Below are 8,115 nucleotides of genomic sequence, written 5' to 3' on the forward strand. Positions count from 1 at the left end.
CATTGGCAGCATTCCTCTCCTCTTGCAAGGAGCATGGGTCTGTAGGAAGAGTGTAAACTCTACCATGAGAAAGGAACGTAGGTACCACATGTTCTCATTTAATATACTTTCTTCTCATATATTTCTACTTTCTCTAGATTAAATGGAAAGGCTAATAATAATGATAGGTCTCTCTGGTGTGTAAGTGCTCTGACTTAATTTCATACCCACAGCCTATTTTACCACAGATAATATTTACATTTCATTTAAAATTTTCCTATCAGGGGCTTTTCATGCCTTGTATGTGTTCATTGACTTATTCATTCAACATATACTTAAGGACCTATTTTCTACATTAAAGTGCTATTGTTTTTGGAGGGGAGGAGATAAAGAATTATAACAAAATACTTTATGTATCTTTTAACTTAGACATGGAAAAAAACCCCACACACTCAAGATAAATTACACAAAAAATGAGTTTACAAAGCAGCATTAGATGAATGGAATAGAAAATAAGTTATGTGAATAAAGAGACAGAGGAGACTCAGCATTTCACCATGGACAAGAATGATTCTTGGAATGAGAGAGGCTTTGTGCTGTGTGTTTAAAAACCTCAGTAAAGGTTGGATGGGGAGAGAAGACTTGAGGTTTTCTTCCAAGAATGTGGAGTGATGAGAGCCAAACTGCAGAGGCAAAATGAGCATGGCATAATCAGGGAAGGTATGAGCAGATTAGTGTGGCTAGATTGGTAGTTTGACCAAGGGGAGTATGTACTTATTCACTAATTTCAACAAGTACTTACAGAGTTCTGCTTGCTCTGTGTCAGGTGCTTTGGATACAAAGATGAAAAACACAGACCTGGTTTCAGCCATCAGGTTACAATCTGATGGATGATATTGACAATAAACATTGGAACCAATAAATATATGAAATAAATATATGAAATAAATATATGAAATATATGAAACTAGGTAAGAATTATTAGGAAACATACAAGGATCTATGTGTGAAAACAGGAAAAAATAACTAGAAAATAAAAGAACTGTGTGTATTATAACCCAGAGGAGACAATTAATCAACCTGAATTCAAAACTCAGCTCTGCCATTTGTTAGCTGTTGGACTTGGTAAGTTATCAAATCTGTCTGAGCATAGTTTTGCACCTTTGCTAAATGGGAATAATATAATTTGCCTCATAGGACTGTCATAGTATTTGAATGAAAAAATATACAAAACAGCATGCATAGTTTTGGGGAATATAGTAGATACTGATTAAGTATTAAAATCATTATTCATGCCCAAACACCAGAGAAATAGAGAAATGCTATATTTCTTTTAGAAAAAGACTCTGGAGTCTTTATAATGACTATGAGTTAATACAATTAGAGAATCATGGACAAAGCATCCTTGTCACTAATTATACCTGTTGGGATGTTGGTAGCTCGACTAACAGATAGGTCTCAGTCAGCAGCCTTAGAATCTCAACATTGCTGTCACAGAGGTTGCACACATGCATATGGATTTGTTTTATCTGCAATTATTTCGGTTGTGAGAAGTATATACTTTTTTCATGGATGAATAAAAAAAATTTTGGTTTAATAATTGGAGGGTGAAAACAAATTCAGCAGGTGCTATTTTCCTTTTGGTCAAAATAATTACAGTACAAAACTCTCATCCTATCCACAGAAGTCCTTTTTCTGCTTCAGGAGCCACTGAATCAAGTAGAAGTTATATTAGGACCTTGAAGTATCCTTTCTTTTCTCATTAAAGTGGGGGCTCTGAAAATCTGGTGGAAAAACATTATCTTCTTGTCCAACCTGACATGTTGTGTTCTACTAGTATATTGATGGAAGCCTCGTGATGCCAGCAGGATATTTAGGGTGGTTGGTATTAAGTATTAGGAACAGGACGTGGTTTCTGATGTGCTTGGAATGGTAATATTATCCATGAAGGCAAAATTCATATTTTCCTATGTGAATATTAGTGGTGCCATTATTTTCATTTGGTGGTATCTGACAGGAAGTTACTCTGTCTTGGCCAATACAGTTATGTTGTTGTTGGAGGTACCAAGAAATTGGAGAGGCAATTTCATAAAATAGTTGGGAATTTGAAGAGCAATTGACCTTCAAGAATCCCTGAACTCATGGATCTGGGAGAAGGTATTATGTTTTCCAACTGGTCTGCACTACAGTTCTCAAACTGGATGTCAAAAGTCAAAACACTAAATCAACAAAATATCAAATCAGAGCCATTTTGTTGTCAAAGAAAACCTTCATTTGTCCTTTGCACAGTAAGATTTTAGTCTTTGCTGATGACTGCTATTCTGTTTTGATTTACTTCATATGTAGGCATGAGACCTCTTCATTCCAGAAAAGATTTAAAGTAGACAGTGGGCATAGATTTTTAAGGCTGTTACTCAGGAAAAGACAACTTAGAACTTCCAAAATATTTTGTGACACTGGATATTAAGCACTAGTCATATTCTTTTATTCTTCATGCTTTTATTTCTGTATCTTTCTTCAATGGTTTCCAGCTGTTTCTTATCCCTTTGGCTGCTTCTCTTGCCCTTTCCATAACGTGTGATCACTAACCATGATCCCTGGGCTCAGCAAAGACTTTGTTCTGAGGAAAGGAGATGTTCTCTGAAGTGGACATTGATATTGGACTGAAGTGGAAATGAGATGGTTGCTGTCTTTGCTTAAATGAAGAAAAGTAAAACCAAAATAAACAGTAGAAAATAAATTTGGATGAAATATTCCACTTCTAGAAGTTCATACTTAATCTGACCAATAATATTCATGATGACTATACTACTAAAATTTAAAACCAAGAACAAAATATACCCTGAAATACTTGCCAAACAATAGACATAATTTTTCCATCATTAAAAAATGTGCTTCACCAGGTTGCAGTCCTGGATTAGGCATAATTTAATTTTCCCTGATTATCTGCTATGAAGTTCATTGGTTCAAGATGGCAGATAGGGTTCATTCATTTGAATACCTCTCCCTCCCACACAAATGTTAAAATGAGAATTGGGTAATGATAATAAAATAAATGCAATGAGAAGAGTGGAAAGGTGTTTCTTGAACAAATAAAATATTTTAACATGTATCTGGAAGGCAGAAAGCAGATGGAGGAGTGACAATTAGGGAAAAAATGGAGGAAACTTTATAGCCTAGAAGGCAAACAGAAGGTTTGCAATTTATCCCAATATTTCCAAGTAGTATATGTGGCATCCAGAAGTCTTTTTTTGATTCCTTATCTCCCACAATCAACAAATTATCCATGTTTACTGATTTTGGCTCCTGAATATCAACCAGGACTTCCTGAAACATCACTTGACCTTTCTTCTAGAACTCCATTGTCCTGCCTTAGTTCAAACCTTCATTGTTTCCAGTTTATACCATTTGTAGCAGTTTCTGTCTTGTCTTGGTACCTCTGTGCATGCTTACACTAACTTTTCAAAATGCAAATCTTATTAACCTGCCATCCTTCCTATTAAAACCTGGAAGTACTTCCGACAGCTTTCAGGATAAGCACCTTAGCAGAGAATGCGGAAGTCATCATAGACTTCATTTTTACTCTAGTGATAAACTCCTATCCATTTCCCCTGTCCATATGACTGTCCTTATTCACTGTCCATGTTCCAAGAGTGCTGAACTTGCCCTTCCTTGGATACTTGGATACTTTGGAGCTTTGCATTTCAGTGCTTTTGCTGCTACCACCTATTTTGATTGGAGTGTCCTCTCTTTGGACATTTTCTTATCTCCATGACTCCTTTTTCTGCCAAATTTCAGTTTATCTTTAGAAATCCTTACTTAGCAGTAGCCTTTTTTGTTAAATCTTACCTCCTTGCATATACTTTTCTTATTACAGGTATCAGTTTTATTGAGTTTATTTTATTTTAATTTTTTTATTTATTTTATTTTTAAAAAATATTTTACTTATTTATTTGACAGAGATCACAAGTAGGCAGAGAGGCAGGCAGAGAGAGAGGAAGGGAAGCAGGCTCCCTGCTGAGCAGAGAGCCTGATGCGGGGCTCGATCCCAGAACCCTGGGATCATGACCTGAGCCAAAGGCAGAGGCTTTAACCCACTGAGCCACCCAGGCGCCCCTATTGAGTTTATTTTAAATGTGCATTTCTCTCATTAGACTGTGAGCTCTTAGAGCAAGACTATGTATTTGCAGCTCCAAGGCCAAGTTTGTTTGTTTTCCATTAAATTTAGAAAAAATTCAGCCATTGTTTCTTTAAATATATTTTCTGTCCTCTGCCTTTATAGAGACTCTGGGTATACCTCTATTAAGCTACTTGAAGTTGTCCCACAGCTCACTGATGTGTTTTATTTATTTACTTGATTTTTCCCCCCCTGTGTTTTATTTGCATAGTTTCTGTTGCTAAGTCTTGAAGTTCACCATTTTTTTTCTTTGGCAAAATCTAATATTTAATTAACCTCATTTAGTGTATTTTCATCTCAGACTCTGTGGTTGGCATCTCTAAAATTTCAATTTACACTGTCTTAAAAAATAACTTCCATGTTTTCACTGAAAAAATTTTTTTTTAAGATTTCATTTATTTATTTGAGAGAGAGAGAGGGAGAACATGAGCTGGGGGGTGAGAGGCAGAGGAGAAGCAGACTCCCCAGTGAGCAGGGAACCTGCCATGGGGCTTGATCTCAGAACCCTGAGATCATGACCTGAGCCCAAGGCAGATGCTTAACTAACTGAGCTACCGAGGCACCACTCCAGTGAAGTTTTTAAACACATGGAATGATGTTATAACTATTATCATATTATTGTTTGCTAATTCCAGTATCTTTTTTAGTAGTGGTTTGGTTTTAGTTGACTGTTTTTTCTTCCATTATGGGTTATATTGTCCTACATTTTGTCATGCCTGTTAATTTTTTACTGGATGCTAGCCATTGTGAATTTTTACTTTATTGAGTGTTAGAGATATTTCTTTTATTTCAATTGACATTTAATTTGTTTTTAAATTTTTAATTTAAAAAATTTTAATTCCAGTGTAGTTAACATACAGTGTTATATTAGTTTCGGGTATATAATACAGTGATTCAACAATTCAATACCATATTCAGTGCTCATCATGATAGGTATACTCTTATTTCCCTTCACTTATTTCACTGATCCTCCCCTGTTCATATCCCCTCTGGTAACCATCAATTTGTTCTCTACAGTTAAACTCTGTTTTTTAATTTGTCTCTTTTTTGGTTGTTTGTCTTGTTTTTTAATTATTTATTTATATTTATTTTTTAAGGGTAAAGTGGGTATTTTATTTATTTGTACTTAAACCTATAAACCAACCACCCAAACTAGTACTATTATCACGATAAATTAAAATACAAAACATCTTTCTAAAAATACTGGAATACTGAAAAAAGTAACAGTTCTAGCAAAACCTCACAAGGGGCAGAGGAAATCAATGAAGCATATTATAGCTTAACCCTTCACTGTTAACAATTGAGGTTATCAACAAGAAAAGCCTCAAAATCTCAGAAAATACAAATTGTCCTTCATCACATGTCTTTATATCTTTACTTCCTATTCTTGAGGCTAGATTCTAGAGCCTAAAGATAGGTAGTATTCTATCTAGTTATCTATAGCCAGAAACACCTGTTATCATGTTGTTAATAGCAGCCAATGCTACTGAAACCTTTGACTCCAATTTTACCTCCTCAATAGATATAATAAAAATAATGGGAAACACAATATTGAGGCAGAGATACAGGATCCTAAAAGACAAAGCCTAGGAGAAGTAATACAGCCTACTGCCCAAATTGAGATAGAATAATACACTCATCATCACACATCTTCAGGCTGTATGTTCACAGAGTAATTTGGAAACAAATCCATTATTTGCTGGGTACTAAAATACTTAGCGGATTGCTGTATTACACTACTACTTTCCCCAGAAGTTTCTAAGATGGACTCCAAATTGCTGATGGAATTTTGCTGGAACTGGATCTGGGGCTGCAGGGATTCCTCTCCACCACTGTGGAGCTGGCTGTTCCAGGTGTGTGGGCACCAGGTCTGATTGGTCCAGGAATGGTTGCTCCAAGATTGGCTGTCCCAGGAGTGGTTGCTCCAAGATTGGCTGCTCCAGGTCTGGTTGCTCCAATTTGGATTATTCCACGTCTGGTTGCTCCATACTGGAAGGTTTCTGGAAGTGTTCATCAGGTATCCCTGGTGGTAGGAATAGAAGCCTGGGTATTCCGTGGTTGCTGTGCTCTTCTGAGTCATACTCTTGCTCTCCTTTGGCCAGTGTTTTTTCCTGCCACCTTTTACCTTTCATTTTCTGGTTCTGGAACTAGGTCTTCACCTGCTTATAGCTAAGGTTCAGAATGTTGGAAAGGTCTTGCATCTGCTGGAGACTAAGGTATTTTTGTCTCTGAAATTGATCATTGAGGACATAGAGTTGGGTTGGAGAGAACATGGTCCTAATCTTCTGTTTCTTGCCCTAGGCCATATCTTCCTTCCTCACTATTCTCTACTCTGCAGAAGTATGTGGTAGTTTCACCCTGGGATTGGTGGGGCACTTGGGGCTGTCCTGAATAAGCAGATCCATGAAGGAAGGAAGAAGAGAAATGTTCTCCATGTGGGGTGTCTCAGCAGATGACATTTGCAGGGACACATAATTTTCTTCAGGCTGATAAATCTCAGGCATTGGAGAAGAATCCCAAGAATTGGGTTCTCCAGGGCCAGGCAGAGCTGGATCTGCTGTTATTTTTTTTTTAAGTGGTTTTATTGAGGCATCATTGTATTCACCAAAAAAACTGCACATTTTTGATATCTACAATTTGATGAGGTTGGACATACACATAAACCCATACTATCGTCACACCAAGATACCGTTGCCACAATATTTATGTATTTGCTTTATTTTTAATATTAAAAAACTTAATATTTAATGTTTTAGGTGCTTTGATATTGGGTGCAGATGTATCTGCAGTTGTTATATCATCTTAATGAATTGACCACTTTATCATTCTATAATATCCTTTGTCTGTTGTGACCATATTGATTTAGTCTCCTTTTTTTTTTTTTTTTTTTGATATAAATATAGGCACCTCTGCTCTCTTTTGCTTGCTGTTTCCATCCCATTACTCTTGGTCTGTGTGTGTCTTTAAATCTGAAGTGAGTCCTTATCAGTTGCATATATTGCTTATAGTTGAGGCTTGTTTTATATGTATAAATATATAAAAACGTATATAACATATAAGCATATATAATACATAATATGTAATAAAAATATATAAAATATATAAAAATAAAGCATGTAATATAAAGTATATAAGGAAAAACAATATGTCTTGGAAGACACAAATTTTCCATAGTTTTGCTTACAATGTTGCACAAGATAGATATTCAGAGGACGTGTTCAGAAGAAAATGTTTAGAATTTAGAAGCCTGAGAAAATGCTGTCCAGCATCACCCTAATCCCAAAACCAGATGAAAAATTCCATGAAAACAACAGACCAACATCTCTCATGAACATCTATGCAGACGCTATTAAATAATGCTCAACAGGGCGCCTGAGTGGCTCAGTGGGTTGAAGCCTCTGCCTTCAGCTCAGGTTGTGATCCCAGGGTCCTGGAATCGAGCCCCACATCTGGCTCCCTGCTCAGCAGGAAGCCTGCCTCCCTCTCTCTCTCTCTGCCTGCCTCTGCCTACGTGTGTTCTCTGTCAAATAAATAAATAAGTAAAATCTTTAAAAAAAATGCTCAAGAGTTCTGAACAAATACCTTAGCAAAGAAGACATAAAGATGACAAGCAAGCATATGAAATGATGTTCTGTATTATATGTCATCAGGGCAATGCAAATTAAAACAACAGTGGGATACCAATAATAATCGCTGAGATCCAGGGCATTCATAACACCAAATGCTGGTCAGGATGTGGAGCAATAGGCATTCTCATTCCTTGCTGGTGAGAGTGCAAAGTAGTACAGCTACTTCAGAAAACAGTTTGAAATTTTCTTACAAAAGTAAACATAGTCTTACCATACAGTCCAGCAGTCATGCTTCTTGGTATTTATCCAATCATTTGAAAATTGTATATACACCCAAACCTACACACAGATGTTTATCATAACTTTATTCATTATTGCCAAAAACTTGGA

At 36.3% G+C, this 8,115-nt stretch overlaps 1 pseudogene; it reads right to left on the reverse strand.

Annotated features, from left to right (window-relative positions):
• Positions 1 to 5,798: 5,798 nt before the first annotated feature.
• On the reverse strand, positions 5,799 to 6,678 carry LOC116868046 (annotated as a pseudogene).
• Between the last annotated feature and the right edge of the window lie 1,437 nt (positions 6,679 to 8,115).

Source organism: Lontra canadensis, unplaced genomic scaffold (assembly GCF_010015895.1).
Source record: "Lontra canadensis isolate GAN:19392208 unplaced genomic scaffold, GSC_riverotter_1.0 scaffold1, whole genome shotgun sequence".
In the NCBI taxonomy this organism is placed as follows: domain Eukaryota; kingdom Metazoa; phylum Chordata; class Mammalia; order Carnivora; family Mustelidae; genus Lontra; species Lontra canadensis.